General features: G+C 42.2%; 1 protein-coding gene across 1 annotated transcript in view; it reads left to right on the top strand.

The window, feature by feature from the left end:
• The window catches only part of LOC149249474 (uncharacterized), a 176,110-nt gene that overhangs the window by 83,448 nt on the left and 70,287 nt on the right, over positions 1 to 22,375 (top strand). The window lies entirely within an intron of this gene.

The raw sequence follows: 22,375 nt of genomic DNA, 5'->3' as shown, positions 1-22,375 counted from the left end.
AAATATTTTACAATCTTTTCCACCATATCTCCCAGGTCAGATTTTCAACATTTGACCCTGCAATTCAAAACCGATATTCTAGGTTAGATATTAATGATTAGCCCTCCACTTATATCTAAAGGACTGGCTATGTATTTTTCCCATCAGAAGACACATAGCAGCTTGGCTGCTTTACAAATTTACAGAAAGGCCACCTACTACTAACTCTCCTAGTAGAGGATCATGAATGCAGATGGTTTTGCCACTGTCTTCTTATTTTCTTCAAGAATTAAATCCAACCAGCGTAGTAAAGGTAAAGAGACAAGTATAGTAAAGGGAGAATGTGGAGACACATTCGATCTCCGTTTGTTAGGATATTTAGAAATTTAAGAGTTAGTTAAGGTCAACTTCTTCAAATGTATTTTTAGGTAAAAGTGTCTTTTTAGTATGCATCAACATGCATTTGTAGTTATATGATCCAATGGTCATGATATGTTCTAGACATAGAGCGATTTGATAGCTCATGATATTTTCAATACTAATGACTATTGATCTATGCCTTAATACTCAATTGGTCCATGATCTCTATTTAAATAGCATGGAGGGTCATTTGCTGATGAATGATTGTGAGAAACTCTCTTATGTACAAAGTTTCTTTTGCATTAATAAAATTGCCTCACATGGCCAAGTTGGCTACAGTTGTGGATCGTTTCCCACTTAGAGGGTTTTAACCATGTAAAAACACTAGTGTTATAGTCTTTGATTTGGTTGTGTGAGTAGTTACTTAATGTGTTTGTTCTGTGTGGGATACCTTATCTTCCCAAACATGCTATTAGAGCCCATTTGAAAAGTTTCCCTCGTTGTTGATTGAGATCTTGAGTTTGTGTTGTTGCATTTTTTAGATATTCTATTTCTATGCAGTTCTGGGCTGAGTGGACTATTCCATTGTGTACGGACCACTACGTTCAATTAGAAATACTTTTCATTTCACTCAAAAAGATTTTTGTTTGCTTGAGATACAACCTTTTTTGTTAGATCTAGAGGTATACAGTTTGAATACGCCATTTTATTTTATTTCTATAGAGTTAATATTTCGGTTTTATTTTTTTATTCCCGGTTTGCAACTCTTTCTGGTTTGCATATGCTCTTTGTTGTATGTGTGAAAATTCGGAATCCTTGAATCACTACTATAGCAACTGAATATATTTCTCCTACTAAATCAAGTTATTTACAATATTATACGGTAAACATCGAAATAAATACAAATGCAACCTTCACAACTTAAATAATATGCGGAAACAAGCACTGAGCAAGAAAGAAATAGCACACACAAGTGACACCATTGTTTTTGGACAAATGTCCCCGGAAAAACCCAATGTGGGAAAATAGGTGCAGCGGCTGAGGGTTTGAATTATTATGCAGTAATTTGTAAGTACAATTCTTCGGATGCCCAATCTGGCAATCTTATATAGAGATCTAACTGGACAAAATATAGTGAGATGATCTCACCCTGTCACTGGGAAATTCGGCATTGATCTATGCTAGAGATGAGCCTCTGCGTTGTCTCTGTGTAATATCCCTTTTCAGGGATATCCCTCAAACACAAGCAAACTCCAACCAGAGATGGACTGGGATGGCGTTTACCAGGTATGTCGCCTCTGAAAAGAGGATGCGATCTGGAGGCTACCTGGCCCTTTCCAGACTCTATCTAAGAGTATAGGAGAAAAACACATAAGTGGTATAGTAGCCGGGAAGCTCAAAGAGATAAAAATAACAGTAGTGCAACATACAATAATGTATACATGGAATATAAGCAGATACTCAAGAAATGCAGAGAGAAATGCTAAGCCATTTTATTATACTGAGTAATGGAAAGAGTACAAGAGGTGATCAGAAAGATAGCACCTCGACTTGCACAAGGCAAGTGAAGAAATACACTCAGAATGGTAAGGAAATGGCCTCTTTTTGAACTGCGTCCAAGCTGCCAGAGAACTGTTGTGCTGCTGCTACTACTGGAATCAAGTAAGGATTTGGGGCTGTTCCCCTCCTCAGAAGATGCTGGAACTCTGGAATCAGCCTCTGCTCAATAAACCCAGAAAAGCCCAAAAAGATTTTCTAAAATAGCTGAACCCCGAAAATCACCCCCTTGAGGATCTACGCTATCCCTCAAGGCTTTGCACTGCCACTAAAGAGAATCCTCCAAAACTCTGCTCGAGACTCTGCCAAAATCCTCTAATACACAAGGGCTGATCCCTTGCTCAATCTCCAAGCTCAAATCCTCCACATAAACCCAATCCGGAGCTCCTACCAAAAGAGACTGCGTCCTCCTCTCTCAAGCCTGCGCAGTCATCAAAATGCTCAGTTCCTCTCATCTCCAAAGATCGATCCTCCTGCAAAAGACTGATGAAACTACCTTGCCCGAGCAGGCACTCGAAGTCCCTCGGGGCTAAGGGTGAGATCTCCGAACGGAGACACTCGATGCACTAAGCAGTGCTGCAAACAGGCTAAACAGCCAGCGTGCTCTAAGTCAAAGTGACTAGCTCAAATGCAACATAATTGAATGCCAAAATGAGGAGGCTCCTCTCTCCTTTATAGCGTTGGCCTCTCTCAAAACCCTAAGGCCCAACGTAGCCTCTCTCTTGCCACGTGCTCCTCTCCATCTGCGCAATCCCTCCAAGTGTCTACGTGGTCCTTTGGCCCCCCCTTGGCTCCCCTTTTAAGTTACAACGTTGTGCTACTAGGGAGTGACTTTATTCAAAAAGTGAATTATGTCCCCTTTTCCTCACCTTTTTATTTATAAATAACTATAGAAGGCAAAATTGAGCAAAATTGAATATTCCAATTAGCCATGGCTAATTAGGAATATTACAGTCTCCCCCGGCAAAATGTTGCTTGTCCTCAAGAACTGAAGTGATGGATGCTGCAAAATTTTCTCACTCTCCCAAGTGGCATCCTCATCCAGTAAATTCTTCCACCTCACCAAGAATTTCTGGACCGTCCTGCTTCGTAGCTGCCTCTCCTTGGTATCAATAATAGCCTCTGGCTGCAACACCAAATGCCCCTCATCGTCCGTGGGTGGTAGCTCATCTGTCACTGTCACTTGCTGCCCTAATGCCTTCTTCATGCATGATACATGAAAAACGTTATGAATCTTGTTGCCTTGGGGCAGCTCCAACTCATACGCAACATGTCCAATCCTGCGTATCGCCCTGTATGGCCCATAAAAGCAGGGCTTGAGCTTCTCAGCTCTCTTCTGCTTCAGTGACGACTATCAGTATCACTGTAATCGTAGGTAGACCAAGTCCCCTACCTCAAACTGTCTCTCCACCAGACCCCTGTCAGCATACAGCTTCTGATAGTTCTGCGCTGTAGCCATAGTATCCTTGAGAGCTCGGAGAATATCCTAACTCTCTTGGATCCAAATCTTAGCTCTCGGAGCCTTGCTAGCACCAAACATCACGTCAGCAAAAGATAAAGGATGATATCCATACAAAGCATAGACTGGTGACATACCAATGGACATGTGATGTATAGTGTTGTAGCAGTACTCCCCCAGATGCAGCCACTTCAGCCATGCTCGCTGCTACCCACTGACATAGTTACACAAGTAGCCCTCCAACCACTTGTTAACTATCTCTGTTTGCCCGTTCGTCTGTGGGTGATAACTGGTACTCGGTGTCAACTCCATCCCCACCAACCGGAAAAGCTCGTGCCAAAACCCGTCCATGAAACGACTGTCCTTGTCATTGATGATGGTCTTAGGAAGACCATGTAGCCCGAAGACCTCTCTGAAGAACAACTCGGCCACCTGTGCTGCTGTGTAGTGTGCGGATATGGTGAAAAAATGTGCGTACTTTGTCAGTCGATCAACGACGACAAAGATACAATCCTTGCCTTGTACCATGGGCAACCCTGTGATGAAGTCCATCGAAATACACTCCCATTTCCCTCCGGAATGGGAAGAGGCTGCAATAATCCTGCTGGATGGCTCATCTCTCCCTTGCTCCTCTGGCAACTATCGCACTCCCAGATATGCTAGAGTACGTCCTCCTTGAGGCCCTTCCATGAGAATCTCTCTCTAATGGCCTTGTAGGTTTTGGTAAACCCCTGATGGCCGGTCAATGGTGAATCATGTGATGCCTGAAGTATCTTCTTCTTGAGCTTAGATCCCTCAGTCAAGAAGATCCGGTCCTTGTAGTAGATGATCTCATCGACCACCCTGTACCTGTCATTTGCCATCTGCCCATCCAGAACCTCACATGCAAATCTGTCTTTGGAGTACTCTACTAAGAGTCGAGTCCTCCAGTCTGTGTCCAAGCTCATAAGAGACAACGTGGCTGGTCTACATGAAAGGGCATCTGCTACCACGTTGTTCGTACCTTTGACATACTCAATGTCATTCTTACCTTTGACATACTCAATGTCAAAGTCATACGCTTGGATCTTACTGATCCACTTCTGCTGCCTTTCCTGTAGCTGTTTCTGCTCCAAAAAGAACCTGAGGCTGTTGTGATTAGTGCTCACCCTGAACCTGTTACCCACTAAATACTGCTGGAACTTGGCCAATGCATGCATAATGGCCAGTGTCTCCTTGTCGTATATAGAATACAACCTCTCGTGCGGAAGGAGCTTCTGGCTCTCAAAGGCTATAGGGTGACCTCCCTGCATCAACACTGTGCCGATCTCCTCTCCCGACGCATCACACTCCAAAACAAATGGCTACAAAAAATCCGGCAATGCATGCACTGGGCAACTACTCATAACCTCCTTGAGCCTGTCAAAGGCTCGTTGCGCTGTATCTGACCAACTTTCAGATCTGTCAGGGGTGCAGCAAGTTGTGAGAAACTCTTGATGAACTTCTGGTAGTAAGTACAAATGCCAATGAATCCCCGAAGTTCTGCCACGTTCCTCGGCTTCGGCCAATCTCTGATGGCCCTGATCTTCTCCTCGCAGACTCTCACTCCGTGCACCCCTATGATGTGTCCCAAGTACAACATCTCCGTCAACCCAAACTCACACTTGGAGAGCTTGGCATAGAACTGCTGCTCCTCCAAGATGCGCAACACTGTCTCAATGTGCTGGAGATGCTCCTCCCAAGTCCTACTGTAAATGAGGATATCATCAAAGAACACCAACACAAACTTCCTTAAGTGACTGCGGAAGATGTGATTCATGCAGGACTGGAATGTAGCTGGGGCGTTGGTTAGCTCGAAGGGCATCACCAAAAACTCAAAGTGCCCATAGTGACACCTGAAGGCGGTCTTGGAAATGTCCTACTCCCTCACGCGAATCTGATGGTACCCAGATCTCAAATCAATCTTTGAGAAGAACTGTGCTCCTCTCAACTCATCCATCAACTCATCGATCCTGGGTATGGGGTACCTGTTCTTCAGGGTCTTCTTGTTCAGGGCCCTGTAGTCAATGCACATCCTCAATGTGCCGTCCTTCTTTTTCACCAGCACCACGGAAGAAGCAAAAGGACTCGTGCTCGGTCGAATGTGCCCAAGAGCCAGCAACTCCTGAATGGCCCGCTCAATCTCATCCCGATAGGCCTTGTGATGCCTGTAGGGGGTAGTGATCATTGCCTATATGCCTTGCTCAAGCTCAATGGTGTGCTCAAACCCCCGGTCCGGTGGCTGTCCCGGCGGAATCTCCCCAAACTCTGTGGCATACTAGTCAAGGATGGACTGTATCTTTGGGTGCATCGTCTGCCCTGTAGTCCCTGCCTCTAATGCACAGAGCTCCACTGCCCACTCTATGTCTCCCTTCCAGAAGACTGCCTCCATCCGATGAGCCAAAACAGTTTGAGGCAGATATGTGTCCTGTCCCCGTATCTTCTCATGCCTCCCCGTCTTCTCATCATCCCACTCCATCTCTAGGGCCTTCCAATCTGTCGTGACCTTCCCTAGAGTGATGAGCCATTGAACACCCAGTATCATGTTGGTGTCCGGAATATTGACCACGAAAAAGTGGTCAGTCAGTGTGTAGGTGCCCATCGTCACTGATAACTCTGGGACATAACGAGCACACACGATGGTCTGATCTCTTGGAGCCAAAACTGAAAATCCATCGAAGCTCTCTGTCTGTATACCTCTCCGCTCAACCATTTGTGCATCGATGAAGTTGTGGGTTGCCCCACTGTCAACCAAAACTGATACTCGCTGGCCACGTACTGCCCCCCATATGCGCAGCGTCAAATACTTGGGAACTCCTCGCAATGCTGCAAGGGCCCCTCCGGTAGGTGCAAAAGCTGCACCACTTGCTGCTGGTGGTGGTGGCAAAGGATCCTGCGCGGCATGACTATCTCCTGCCTCCACATCATCCTCCTTATCCTGTTCCCCGTCGCTCTGGGAGAAGACCTCAATAAAATGTGCTTTGCCAGCAACACATCTATGTCCCGGTGCCCACGACTCCTGACAGGTAAAGCAAAACTGCTTGTTCTTCAGCTCCCTCCTGGCATCATCATCAATTTGTGCTCGTCCTGGATTCCCCTTTGGAGGCAGAATCCTCACATCCTTCCCCTTAGGCTGGAAAGCCTGTTTCTGGGGGTAAGGTGTCCGGGTCCTGGGTAGGGCATCCTGTAAGTCCCGGGTCCTGCTAATAGCATCCTGGAATGTGGCTGGTTTGGTGGATCTGACTAGGCCCCGAAGTGGCTCTTCTAGCCCCTCAACAAACATGTAGATCCTCCGTGCCGCGGATAGATCTGGCACCATCACCAACCTGGAAAAACCTGTGGGTTCTGGGCTTCCGGTCTGTTTGAGCCTCATTAGCTCAACAAAGTGTTGTTTCGGATCCCTCCGATCAAACCTCTCTATTAATCTCCTGGTGAACTCGGCATATGTCGTCATTGTGGAGTGTCCGAGTGTAACCATCCCATGGAACCACCAGAACTGGGCCTCACCATCCAAATGTAATGTCTCCACCTTGATGGCCTCTGTCTCCGACATTTGGTTAAGCTGGAAATAGATGACCAACTTCTCCACCCAAGACTTTGCCGAACTGTTTGATGAACCATCAAACGTAGGCAAGTGGAATCTACTAGCTGTGCGGTGGGTGTCTCCATCATGATAATGCCGGTATCCTCTGTGATGGTCGCGGGGTCTACTATCCCGCTGGAGCTGAACAAAGCCTCTGAATGAGAGAGCATCCCTGAACTCCTGCCCATAGGCCTGGTACTTTGCAAAATAATCGCCCATATGACCAGGCTCTACCTCCTGTTGGGCTCCGGCCTTGGTGTCTGCTCCTAGGAAAGTGGGCATGGTAGAGCTTGTAGGGGCATGTGAGGCCATTTGCTGAGTAGTATCACGCTGAGTGGCACCCTGCTCTGGCAAATGGTGGGATGTACCCGATCCCTCACCAACCTGGAAAACCTGTGGGTTCTCACGCTATCTAGCCTCCACCGTTGTGAATCTCTGCCCCATGACCTCGATCTGCCTCGACAGATCCTGCACTGATTTCAGGAGCATGTTCGGAAATCTCTTCCCATCCATATCTGCCATCGGATCCTCCTGCTCTGCATCCACCATAGGCTCCTCCTGTTCTGTGTCCACCACCCGAACATAGTCTCCCTCTCCGTAGGTGTTCTCCAACCTACACTCAATATCTCTGTATTTCCTACCTCTGTAACAGATGTAGGGCTTCTCCCTCGGTGTCATAGACTGCTAGCTCCACAGGCTGAGCTAGATCTATGCTTTGATACCACTGTAATATCCCTTTTCAGGGATATCCCTCAAACACAAGCAAACTCCAACCAGAGATGGACTGGGAGGGCGTTTACCAGATATGTCGCCTCTGAAAAGAGGACGAGATCTAGAGGCTACCTAGCCCTTTCCAAACTCTGTCTAAGAGTATAGGAGAAAAACACACAAGTGGTATAGTAGCCGGGAAGCTCAAAGAGATAAAAATAATAGTAGTGCAACATACAATAATGTATACATGGAATATAAGCAGATACTCAAGAAATGCAGAGAGAAATGCTAAGCCATTTTATTATACTGAGTAATGGAAAGAGTACAAGAGGTGATCAGAAAGATAGCACCTCGACTTGCACAAGGCAAGTGAAGAAATACACTCAGAATGGTAAGGAAATGGCCTCTCTCTGAACTGCGTCCAAGCTGCTGGAGAACTGTTGTGCTGCTGCTACTACTGGAATCAAGTAAGGGTTTGGGGCTGTTCCCCTCCTCAGAAGATGCTGAAACTCTGGAATCAGCCTCTGCTCAATAAACCCAGAAAAACCCAGAAAGCTTTTCTAAAATAGCTGACCCCCGAAAATCACCCCCTTGAGGATCTACGCTATCCCTCAAGGCTCTGCGTTGCCACTAAAGAGAATCCTCCAAAACTTCCCTCGAGACTCTGCTGAAATCCTCCAATATGCAAGGGCTGATCCCTTGCTCAATCTCCAAGCTCGAATCCTCCACATAAACCCAATGCGGAGCTCCTACCAAAAGAGACTGCGTCCTCCTCTCTCAAGACTGCGCAATCATCAAAATGCTCAGTTCCTCAACTCCAAAGATCGATCCTCATGCAAAAAACTGATGAAACTACCTTGCCCGAGCAGGCACTTGAAGTCCCCCCGGGCTAAGGGTGAGATCTCCGAACGGAGACACTTGATGCACTAAGTAGTGCTGCAGACAGGTTAAACAACCAGCGTGCTCTAAGTCAAAGTGACTAGCTCAAATGCAACATAATCGAATGCCAAAATGAGGAGGCTCCTCTCTCCTTTATAGCATTGGCCTCTCTCAAAACCCTAAGGCCCACCTCCTCCAACGTAGCCTCTCTCTTGCCACATGCTCCTCTCCATCTGCGCAGTCCCTCCAAGTGTCTACGTGGGCCCCCTTCTCTACGTGGTCCTTTGGCCCCCCTTGGCTCCCCTTTTAGGTTACAACGTTGTGCTACTAGGGAGTGACTGTATTCAAAAAGTGAGTTATGTCCCCTTTTCCTCACCTTTTTATTTATAAATAACTATAAAAGGCAAAATTGAGCAAAATCGAATATTCCAATTAGCCATGGCTAATTAGGAATATTACACTCTGTGCAGTATCGCGTCACACCCACACTGTTACTGCGTCACTATGGCTGGGACTACGCTGCACCTCCTCTCAATCCTTTGCTCGCTGGAAACTTCGGCCCTCTGGCCTCTCGGTCTCACACCCCGGCTCCGGCACTAGATCCCGACTTTTCCCCAAGTAGAAATACAGACTCCCTCTAAAGCTCTGTGCTGCCACAACGTAGCTCTGCGCTGCCTCTTCGGACTACACTCTGCCCTATTTTCCTTACACTTTCTAGATCAGGAAAACATCCTCTGAAAAATTATCCCTGACCCTCATTGCAAGAAAACTCCTCGATCACCTTTTCCGACAACTGCTGCATTGCTCTCTTGAGAAAATCGATCTATGATCTCTCACCCGATGTGTCTTCCAAATGCTCATCGAAGTCCTTCTTATAATCTTCTCGTTGAGTAATCAACGACCCATATTAGATTCTAATCAATGGCTTAGATCATTTTGACTTGATCCTCGTCTTCTTCTAGAAGTTTCACACCCAGTGTAATTAATACCCTTTAATTATTTTAATTTCCTAAGTTTAGACTTAGGCATCCATTAAAAATAATTAATTATTTTAATAAAACTGTCCCTGGGTGGAATTTCCCAAAACGATTTCTAGGTATTTTGGAATACATGCATCCTAGCCTCCCTGCAAATTTTGAGGCTTAGAGCACATCCAATACTACTAGAAATCAACACTCCCTCTTAGCGATGAATGTGCGCTAGTAATGCAACCTGTTGAAGCATCACCCTGACTCTGTAACATCTCCCTCCGCGCTGTTGATGTCTAACATCACTGCCCACCAACTATTGCGCAAATGCTACATCTGTATTGTTGTTGACTCTGCATACTGCCGCCAACTGCATCTATACTACAACCTTCTCCAGTTGCTGTTGCTGCAACTACAACAACTGCAACGGAAAAACATCCAAAACACTGGACAGGTGTTCAACATGATGCATATGTTGCTGGAGTTTTGATTATTGCTAGCCTTTGCGGTGACCCTTTGAAGCCTCTGCATTGCTGCTGACTTTGCACTGTGCCAACTGCACTGCTGCCATCTTTGCTCTGCACTGCTCAGTCTCTGACACTCCTAGCCACTGCAATTGTCACTCCGGCACTTCTGTGCACCAACGGACACTGGTCCATCCTGTTACTTCTGATATGGGCTCCTGTCGCAAGCTATTGATCCAAGAGGTGGACTCCTCAAGGATCCTGCCCATCTATAGTTCTTTCGATCTACAGTACTAGATCACCCCACCTCTCCCTTGGAGGTATCTGGGCAATCATGGCAAACTCCTCCTCCTCGATCTTTGTGGTTGCAACGTGATGAGCCTCGGTATTGCAACAAGAATGTTGCAACTCCTAAGGCTACCAACTTTAATTATTGACCCGGGGTTCGTACAAACTTAAGAGGTATCGACACTATATGTGCAAGATACAATGTGTCATTCCTTTGATGTCATGATGTAATGGAGTGCATGTACTGAAGTCAAATCCTAAACTAATTGCAGAAAATGAAATGCTCGAAATGGAAACCTTAATCTATTGCAAGAAAGAAAGTACAAGGAAAGAAACTTTTTCTAATTGCATAAAGTGAAAATCATGAACTAAATGTCAACCATTACATTTCAAAGAGTTTAGATCCATTAACAGAGTTTATTAGATGTGGCAATCAAGAAAATCATCATTGTATTATCCAATCCATAAATTTGTCCATTAGCACAAATCGCTGAAATGTTTTGCATGGGTAAAGAGGCAAATCCTAAGCAGTCTTTAGTCTTCCCTAATAATTGATTTAGAGCCTAGGGGTCTTGATTCAACCCTAAGGGATAATAACCAATCTTCTTGAGCGAATCTGGGCAAGTATATACATGTTGAAAGGCTGCTACAGGGTTTCCTGTAGTACTACTACAAGAAACAACACATTTGTTATAGGGACTTATAATTCACCGAATGACCAACCAAATCAAATCCAAATTGGATGAGACAAATTTTGTTATTGAATAGGGTTTCTTAGGTCTCCATTCCAAGTGGTCTCACTCAAAATTATCTCTGTTAAACCATGCTAAAAAATGACAGAAAATTATTATTCTAAAATCTATAAATGAACTAGTGAGCTAGTAAATCTATCAAATGCCTAACTTAATCAAGTGCAAATGAAATGCGATAATTTTTGTTATTAACTAGAATATTTTTGTGATCTAATGCAAATGGAATCAACTTGATTGAAGCTCGTTAGCATGCTCTAAAAAATAGCATAAATTTACTGTTATTTACCATAGGACTTTCGAGTATCTAGATTTGGGAATAAGCAAGCTAATCCAAGTAACTCAATGATTACTATGACCTTCCAAAGTTGTTCCAATGATGAAATGATGCTTGTGAGTATCTAGATTTGGGAATAAGCAAGCTAATCCAAGTAACTCAATGATTACTATGATCTTCCAAAGTTGTTCCAATGATGAAATGATGCTTGTGATCCTGCAAAATGACTTCAACTATCTAACCCAATCCTACAGCAAGAAATCATCAATACTAAATGCATAAATAGAAAAAAATAAGAACAAAATATGCATGTGAATAAGAAGTGAAAGGAAGAAAAACAAATGATACAAAAGGGCTCTGAGGCTCTTGGGATGGCCAAGCCCAAGGAAACTTAGAGTCCTATGGAGGAGACCAAGATTTAGAAGCTGAACATGGCAACAATCTTCATTATTTCCATCAATACAATTACATCCCTGCAAGAAATGAAAGTGGAGCTGCAAAATACGAGTTCTCTCCATAAGAAGACTAATAAAAATCCAACCCCTAGAGGCAAATTCGATTTGGTATCTATACAAAATGATTAGGAATCATTCCCTATGAAAGGAAGAAGTTTCCCCATCAAAATCCCTTGATTAGTGGATCTGGTTCCCAATACTAGGAATCTGCATTAAATGGCAGGGAGACATTCCTAGATTTTCTCAATCATTGGAGCTTCACAATCTGTGCCATAATTCCAGAATATCTTGTTGATTTATTATTTAATATTGATCCTCCTGTAGTAGGGAGCAAGTCCTTAAATTATCTCCTCCTCCAAATCTTCATAATTTGCCCAATATTCTCACAATATTTCACAAAAAGAAATAATATTAGGCACAAATATGCAATTATCCATAAACCTTCCTAATGAACATATAAAAGTTAAAAATACATTATCTAATGCAAAAAGAGAGGTTTAATGTGCTGAAGGATGGTCAGATGGGCCTTAATTTATGTCTAATTTAGAGGCTCATCATTCCCCCTGCTGAAAGTGTTGCTCGTCCTCTGAGCAACTTAGTGACCTCATTGTGCCTCATTCATGGCCCTGGTGATCTCTCTCTTAGGCATTCCTCAGTTCTTTCTCTTAAGAATCTTGACTGTAAGTTCTGCAAGGACAAACACAAAATTGTAGTTTTTCTTTTCATGATTGTTTAATAGTCTTTTAAGCAAAAAAAACATAACTTTCCTTTTTGCAAGTGAACTTTGTTGGCTGAGGATGATGATGGCTATGGCGAAGGCGAGTCTGAAGAAGCCCGTGCTCGTGAAGGTGAACGAGCTACAACCCGGGACCACGGGGCATACGCTGGTCGTGAAGGTAGTGAGTTCGAATCTGGTGCTGCAGAGAGCACGACCTAATGGCTCCCAGGTTCGCCAAATCCGCATTGCAGAGTGTGTCGTGGATAACGATACTGGGGTCAACACTTTTATAGCCAGAAATGAACAAAAAGGGTCTGCAATCGCATCGGCTTCAGATCCGGTGAAGGAGAGCATTGATACAAAATCAGATCTGCCAGATCTGTTGAACACAGTGTTGCATGAGGCGCAGAAGACCTCTGTCAAAGGCACCGAGATCAAGGAAAATTTTAAGGATGGAAAATTTTCTTGAAGTTTAAAACATTGGCGAATCTCACTAATCCCTAATATGAAAATTATAAATGTTTATTGATATATTTGTAAAATTATTCAAATTTATAATTATTTTAAATATAGTCTCTATATAATGTTGGCGATTTTTAAGGTAAAATAATTTTATATTCTAAAATTTGGGCGAATCGTCTTTTATAAAACTGGAAATTGGCGAATCTTTTTTGTGGAAAAATCATGGAAAATTAGCCCACTGGGCGAACATTAGCCCCTAAAATTTTCCATGACCGAGATCACGCTCTATGAAATCGCAGTCTGTAGCAAACACGGAGCCCTCAGGACGGAAAACAGCCGATCCTGCCACAGGTATGAAGGAATAATCTTGTTTTTTGCAGATCTGTATTATATTGTTGTGTTTCTTGACACCCATAGGCTCAAACATCCTTCATTGAGCCTCGATCGGGCGATATACCCACAGATCTGTGGCAATGAACATAGATTGAGCATCGGGTTTGTAGATCTAGACCTGCAAATGGAAGAACGACCCTATATGAGGTCAGATCCGGAAGATCGCTTACAGCCAGAGCACACGGAAATTAGCCGCGACACCGGATTAGGCGGATCAGGAACTCAGTCAAAACCCAGGCTACAGGTAACAACAACTCGTTTTCAGATTTTTATTAAAACCCCTGTGGGGAAAACCAGTTTAGTGTGGGTACATGCAGAAAGCACCATCATGCAGTTGAAACAGCAAATATGGGCATTGACGGGATACTCTGTTCAAATCCAACATTTGGTCAGTGGTAGGTGGTCCCTCCATGATAGCAGAACCCTGAAAAACTATGATATTAGTCCATAAACAACCATTGTTTTAAACCTTAGGTTGAGAGGAGGGGCTCTGCCTCAGGGACAGCCAAGCTCCTCAGGAGGAGACAAGGGGAAAAACGCAGCATCTCAGCATCAACCCAAGGGAGGCTCCTCCTACAAAAACATTTTACAGGGTAACAAAGATCCAGGGTCCTCTCCAGATGAAGGTGGATATACACCTAGGCCATACATAGTAGATCAGCTAGGGCAAACCCCAACCCTTAACTTTGATTCTACAGGGCTTGATGATTTCGTTAAGTCCTATGAAACACAGGCCCTAATTTGCCGTTTTAACAGTTTTTGGCCAAAGCCAATGGATCTATTTCATTGGATCTTCACCAATTGGACCATGGAATGTGATATACATTTATGCTCCAAGGGGTTTTTTATAGTTAGATTTGCATCCACAGAAGTCAGAGATACAATCATCAGTGCTGGGCCTTGGTTTTGGGGAACATCGGGTCTGTTTATGACCCCATGGTTTCTAGATTTTGATCCAAACAAAATGACTGTCTCCAAAGTGTCGGTCTGGGTCCGCCTATATAACCTTCCCCTTCACTTTTGGAGTGAACGAGTTTTGGAAGGAATTGGGAACAACATAGGGAAATATATCAAAACAGATCTGGAAAGGATTGATGAAAGGGTCTACACTTTTGCACGCATTTGTGTGGAAGTAGATCTAAGTAAAGGACTGCCGGACAATATAAGGCTGATCTACAAACAACAAAATTGGCTGCAAGGACTAGACTACGAAAACACTGCTTTCAGATGTAGGCTCTGTAGGCTGACAGGACACTTGCAAAGTACATGTCCAGAAGCCAAGAAAGCAAACAGTAAAAAGAAGCAGAAAGGGAAGCAGAGGAAAGGATGGCAATTTCCCCCTCCTGACTCAGAGGACGAAGAATCAGAAGCAGAAGAGGAAGATACCCCCGCAGAGAATGCTGAGATTTCCCAAGAAAAGGAGACTCAGAAGGAAACCACATCAGACAACAAGGCTTCACAGTTCCATTCAAATCAGGCAGAGAAGGCAAGCGAGGATCTGAGTATGGGAGGGATCAAACGGCATCACCACTCAGATACTTCAGACTCAGACAAGGAAACAACCTCACAGAAAGCAGAAACACAGTTAGTCATAGCTTCGATCGAGCCCACTCAAGGAGAGTGGCGCAAGGTCGAAAAGAAAAAGGGGAGAAAAACATGAGGTGTGAGTCCTCTACTCACTACTGGAAACCAGTTTTTCTGCCTTTTTCTCCTTTCTTCTTTCTTTTTCTTTCTTTTATTTCTAAATGCACGTTAGTTTTGCAACGTTGCATGGGGTGCGAAAGCACTCGAGCCCAATGGGCAACTTATGGAAATGCTTCAATGCATCTGCTTGTGTAACTTTTCATTTTTTAAAATAAAAGGCTACCGCTTTTTCCTGTGGAAAAAAAAAAGTGAACTTTGTTGGCTTGTAGATCCATTTCATTCATATCCTCTCCCTTGAAACCTTCATTCCATTTTCACTCATTTTTCCAAAACTGTTTGTGCATAGAAAAAATCACAGTGTTTCTTGAGACCATTAGCCTGCCTTCTTCCCCTTATTCAAGATGGGTTCTTGAATATTTTCAGTTTGGCAAGGTTTTCCACATCCTTTTCCAACCTTTTGCTACTTTTTTCCACCATTTGGAAACCTCTGAAACATTCAAAACGCCTTTAGATGAGAACTAGGACATCTTGTAGTATTTCCTGTGAAAACTACAAGAAACCCTGTAGCGGTTCCTGTAGTACTACAAGAAACCCTGTAGTAGTTCCTGTAGTACTACAAGAAACCCTGTTTAAATCTATTTTGAGCAGAAATGATAGCCTAAGCCTAGGGTAGGCCTTCAACTTGACTTCCATGCCTTTCTCCCATTTCTATAGTATCTTTTAGGCCTTGGACAAAAGCTAGAAAGGGATTAGAGACCTCTTGGAAAGCCTCTTTTTATCGCTGCAGTTTGAGTTTTGTTTTGATGGTGAATACCTTATTTCCTTTTGTTGCCTTCTTCTTCTCTTTTGTGGCCTAGACGATTTCCTAATAGTCTTGGAGTTCTTTGTTTTGATTAGGTCTCTCTTAGGCATTGCCATTTTGGGTTTTAACACAATTTGTTCATTTCTTCATTCTTGTAGCAGCATTCTACCTTTCTGGTAGCAATCATTCCTTCTTTCTTCAGGGTCTTCTAACTGTATGGGAGTGATGAGAAATGATGTAGAGGGGTTGGAGGATGATGCTAGGGCTCAGAGGTAGTGTAGGTTTGTGAAAATGGAGAAGATGCTTTGTTTGTTTTTTTCAAGAAATTTTTAGGGTGAGACAGAGTGTAGGGTTTATTCTTGAAAAATATTATTTTTTCTTGTGAAATGGGATGGATGACTAATGGATAGATAGTGGATATGAAACGGATGGAGGGCTTGGAGTGCTGTGGTGACTTCGCCTTTTGCAAAAATGTCTTCTTTTAACTGTTGTTCCCATTCCTCGAAATCATCACCCTTCCTAATTTGGCTTTTTCACATTGCATGAGTGAAGGAGTGCGCTGCAATTAACTAGTTGAAGGTGGCCGACACTGCTGACCCATCCTTAGCTTATAAAACCTCACCTCTCATGCATTTACAACAAATTTTTAACTATAATTTTCTCAAGAGAAGAGGTCAAGAATATTGCATACCTGTACCTACCTGATGGTTATTGGAGAGGCATGCATGTTGCTGCTGAGTTGATGATTGATCCATGGTCCTTTGGAGGTGATAATTTCCTTTGTTTGCTTCTACACAAGTTTTCATAGTTGGTGATTCTAAACCTCTGTCTTCCAATTACCATGAGCAAGCCATCTTAGTCAAATCCGACCTTCTTGGAGTGCTGGGCTTGTCCATGGGTGATGTTCACCTTCCTTATACCTTATTCCACCATTAGACACCTTTCCCACACTTTATTTCACCTATTGTACCTTCCTATAGCTTTCAGCCTATTTCTTGTAGTAAACTAGGACTCCTGTAGTAGTACTACATGAAACAACAAATTTTCCTTGTTTTGTCCATATCTCCCAAATGGTAGAATGGATTGACCTGAAATTTTCTGAGCATGTTGCCATCATCCTTATGCACCTCCCCATAAAAAAAAATTGGCCAATGGATGTACGAATCTCAATAAAAATTAAAAATGGCTGAAGTTGATGGAGGCCGATTTCTTGGAAACCGTGCATTGGAATTTGCTGAAATTGCTTGGGCATGTTACCATCATCCATATGCATCTCCCCATGAAACAAATTTTTAAATGGATGCACGAATACCGAGAAAATTCAAAAATGGTTGTAGGTGATGGAGGCTGATTTCTCGAAAACTGTGCACTGGAATTTGCTGAAATCGCTTGAGCATGTTACCATCATCCATATGCATCTCCACCTGAAACAACTTGGCAAATGGATGCATGGTTTTCAAGATATGACAAAAATAAATTTCTGCTCTATGTATTTCTGTTTCCTGTAGTAAAACAGAGCATTCCTGTAGTATTTTAGGACAACAAGGAAACTGAATGGGAAAAGCTTGAGAATGATGGGTGGATGGTGGAAATAGATGAGGGTGATGGATTGGCATGGCCTTGGCCCTTCTGGAGCATCTAAGCAAAGGAGGAGAAAGTCCAAGTTTGACTTCCTTTGACTAGAATTTTGACCAATTTTTTTTTTTTTTTTTGGTGCCAACTTGTTTTTGTTGCTTGCAGATGTTGAGAGCACCTACATTCATCAGAGAGATCCATGGAGCAAAGATTCTTTTTATTTTTTTCCTTTTTTTTTTCTTCTAGGCCTACTAGCCGCCTCAATGAGGTTTTCAACTAGTAGGTCTGCCTATGTGCCTCAAAGGAAGTTTTCACCTAGGATCTTTTTGTTTTCTTTTTTTTTCAACCTATTCACTGCCTCATGGAGGTTTTCAATCAATGAGCCAATCTCAGGCGCCTCAAAGGAGGTTTTCGCTTGAGATTTTTTTTTTACTCTACTCTACTTGAAAAACAAAATCACTTTCAAGTATAAGAATACTTCCAATGGATCCATGTGCACATCAAGATGACAGACAAACTAACGTGTGGGCTTGAAATGTATGCTTTGACATGTACCTGAATTTGAGAGATCAAATGATTTGACTTTGATGATATCAAGCACAGTTGAAGAAGAGAGTGTTGCTGCAACTTAATGACTGTCTGGAACCATATTTCAATATAGTTGTGATGCCCTTGGTCCACTTGCTAATTTGGATCATCTTGGATGTCTTCTTCTTCCATGACCGTTAAATCTTCCTCTTTTCGCTGATTGTTCTCTCGAACACATGGAGGATTTGACGGTAACCATGAGGGAGCTTTCTCAATCTCTGATTTTGATGTCTGCGCTTCATCAAGTGCAGCCCATGATCTTTTGGTATTCTCATTTGAATCTTCTTCTTTTGGATGTGGTCCTTCAATGATATCAAGAGAATCTCTTTTTTGCAATACTCTTCCTGAGTTAAGATGAATACCATTTAGATCAAGAGGAGATATTTGGAAGTGTTGTACCTCAACATTGTAAGTGGGCTGAGCTACTTCATTGTGTGGGTTTGGAAATGGTGGTACAGGTAGTTGAGTGGGAGTGGATATTTGAGATGGATGTGGTTGGGGTTGTGGTTGTGGTGAATGGTAGGGATAACATGGAGTTGGGTATGGAGGATATTGAGGAAGATATTGTGGATGGTTTCCACAAGTTCCTTGCCAACCTTGTTGCCAAGATTGGTTTTGGGGTTGAGATGGCCAAGGTTTCCAAGGAAAGGGTGTGTTCCAATTACTTTGAGATGGATGTGCATAAGTTTGAAATTGTAAATTAGGCTCTTGCATCATACTAGGCTGCCATTGTCCTCTTGGAGCTACATAACATAGCTGCATTGGCAATTGAATTGCTCCATTGCCCTCTTGGTAAACTTCCTTCAACCTTGGTAATGAGGGGAAATATTTAATATCATGTGATTTTGCATGGACATCACAAATATCAACATCTTTTTTTTCATCTTGCATTCTTAACATTTCTACTTGTTTAGTTAGATTACTAAGAATTTTTGTTTTAAAATCATCAAACAAATTTCCAGGTTTAACTTGACTTAACGATATTGATGTTGATTTACTTACTCTTGCCCTTCCTCTTGATATGTGTTTGCATGTTTCACAAATTTCTTCAAATGTTAATTGGTATACATCACCTCTATTTATGAGGCCAAGAAGATCAATCCACTCATCCGTAATTGTTCTAAGTAAGAGGGTTTTTAGTGTGTCTAATCCTAAATGATGTAGTTTTCCCCTCTTAACATTATACATGAACCTCTCTATTATATCCTCGAGGCTCTCATATGCTTTTTGATTCATTCTAAAGATTTCTTCTTTAATATCATGATCTTTATATTTTTCTAGAAATATCTTTTGCATCTCACTCCATGATCTTATTGAATTAGTCCCTAAACTCATGAACCATTTAAGAGCTCTACCCTTCATTGTTGCCGGAAGCAATCTCAATTTTTGAGTGTTTAGTAAGTAACCATAAGATCTACAAACAATTTCAAATTCAAAGAGAAAGGTTTCTAAATCCTCTGACCTTAGACCATGAAAGTTTGGAAGAAAAGATGGATGGATGTTCTTCATATGCACATTGATATCAGTATCTTGAATGGGAAATCCAAGAGGGTCTTCCTCATTGTCATCATCTCCATCCATTTCTTGTAACTTCTTTTCCATCTCTTCTTCTTCTACCTGCAAAAGTGGATAGTGATGTGGCTCGTACTGCACCACATGATCAAATGGGGGGGTGGGTTGGTGTTGGAGATTTTTTTTGTTTTTATGATTGAATGAAAACACTAATGCAATGCACTTTTCTGTTTTTGAAATGAAATATGCCTACTGCAAATTTTTTGTTTTTGCAGAAAGTAAAAAAAAATGAATCAACTAGGGAAGAAAACAATGCATACTTTGACACCTCCCAGACAATGGCACCAAAAGATGATGAGCTTTGGTATTGCAACAAGAATGTTGCAACTCCCAAGGCTATCAACTTTAATTATCACCCCGGCGTTTGTAAAAACTTAAGAGGTATTGACACTATATGTGCAGCATACAATGTGTCCTTCATTTGATGTCATGATGTAATGGAGTGCATGTACTGAAGTCAAATCCTAAACTAATTGCATAAAATGAAATGCTCGAAATGGAAACCTTAACCTATTGCAAGAAAGAAAGTACAATGAAAGAAACCTATTCTAATTGCATAAAGTAAAGATCATGAACTAAATGTCAACCATTACATTTCAAAGAGTTTAGATCCATTAACATAGTTCATTGGATGTGGCAATCAAGAAAATCATCATTGTATTATCCAATCCATAAATCTGTCCATTAGCACAAATCATTGAAATGTTTTGCATGGGTAAAGAGGCAAATCCTAAGCGGTCTTTAGTATTCCCTAATAATTGATTTAGAGCCTAGGGGTCTTGATTCAACCCTAAGGGATAATAACCAATCTTTTTGAGCGAATTTGGGCAAGTATATACATGTTGGAAGACTGCTACAGGGTTTCCTGTAGTACTACTACAGGAAACAGTAGATTTGTTATAGGGAGTTATAATTCACCGAATGACCAACCAAATCAAATCCAAATTGGATGGGACAAATTTTGTTATTGAATAGGATGTCTTAGGTCTCCATTCCAAGTGGAATCACTCAAAAAGACCTCTGTTAACCCATGCTAAAAAATGACAGAAAATTACTAGTCTAAAATCTAGAAATTCGAGAACTAGTGAGCTAGTAAATCTATCAAATGCCTAACCTAATCAAGTGAAATGAAATGGGGTAATTTTTGTTATTAACTAGAATGTTTTTGTGATCTAATGCAAGTGGAATCAACTCGATTGAAGCTCATTAGCATGCTCTAAAAATAGCAGAAATTTATTGTTATTTGCCACAAAGGACTTCCAGAAATCTAGATTTAGGAATAAGCAAGCTAATCCAAGTAACTCAATGATTACTATGATCTTCCAAAGTTGTTCCAATGATGAAATGATGCTTGTGATCCTGCAAAATAACTTACTTCAACTATCTAACCTAATTCTACAATAAAAAATCATCAATACTAAATGCATAAATAGAAAAAACAAGAACAAGAGATGCATGTGAATAAGAAGTGAAAGGAAGAAAAACAAATGATACAAAAGGGATATGAGACTCTTGGGACGGCCAAGCCCAATGAAACTCAGAGTCCTATGGAGAAGACCAAGATTTAGAAGCTGAAAATGGCACCAATCTTCCTTATTTCCATTAATACAATTACATCTCTGCAAGAAATGAAAGTGGAGTTGCAAAAATATGAGTTCTCTCCACAAGAAGACTAATAAAAATCAACCCCTAGAGGCAAATTTGACTTGGTACTTATACAAAATGATTAGGAATCATTTCCCATGAAAGGAGGAAGCTTTTCCCTATCAAAATCCCTTGATTAGTGGATCTAGTTCCCAATACTAGGAATCTGCATTAAATGGCAGGGAACGCATTCCTAGATGTTCTCAATCATTGGCGCTCCACAATCTGTGCCCTAATTCCAGAATATCTTGTTGATTTATTATTTAATATTCATCCACCTGTAGTAGGGAGCAAGTCCTTAAATTATCTCCTCCAAATCTTCATAATCTGCCCAAATTCTCCCAATATTCCACAAAAAGAAATAATATTAGGCACAAATATGCAATTATCCATAAACCTTCATAATGAACATATTAAAGTTAAAAATACCTCACCATCTTAGTGGGTTGAGGCGTTGATCCTACATCTGCGAACAAGTCTCAGACCTCCTGAAGCTTCGATAGGAACGAATCAATGTGTTCCCCCTTCTGCATCCTCGTGGATTTCATTTTCTCCTCCAAGGACATCTTCCACTGCTCAAAAGATCCCTGATACAACGTAGCCAAGGCATCCCACATCTCCTTGGCAGTCCATTTTCCAGCAATATGACATACAACATGATCCCTCACTCCATCAAGGATCAACCGCTTGGCCTTCACCATTTCAACCTTGCACTTCTTGAGTGGATCCGCATCTGCAGTTTCAACTACTACACTATCGACATAGGTTTTGAGATTATGCTCATTCAGAAAGCAGGAGATCCTAGCCTTCCAGATCACATAGTTGAATGCTTCGTCCAACCGATCTTGATCTCTCAGCCCATTGGTTGTCATCTCTACCAACAAAAATGTCGAACTGCCTCCTCTCTCCTCTGCGCTGCTGCTAGGTTGGCCTACGCACTCCCTGCTGGAGTTAGTAGATTAGCTTCTCTCTATTGCTGCTTAGCAATTGAGAAATCAAATTCCCTGGCTAGGAATTCTTCGAGGAAGAAATTCCCTCAAAAAGTGTCTCCTTCGTTCTTCTAACGTTTTGCTGTCTCAGCCACTGCTGCAGAAAACTACGTCTCACCTGAAGACAACACAACGCTGGATCTGCTGCTGCGTTGCTCCCTCCGCCACTGACAAATCACGAATTGGAAATCTTACCTCTCTGTCAACTCACTCAGAGAGAGATTTCCTTGAGAATCTTGCC

This window comes from Pinus tabuliformis, chromosome 7, assembly GCF_031772625.1.
Source record: "Pinus tabuliformis cultivar Carrire ecotype Pingquan chromosome 7, CPIR1, whole genome shotgun sequence".
Taxonomy (NCBI): Eukaryota; Viridiplantae; Streptophyta; class Pinopsida; order Pinales; family Pinaceae; genus Pinus; species Pinus tabuliformis.
Note: the sequence above shows the minus strand (reverse complement) of the source record. Positions and strands in the feature narration are given on the sequence as shown.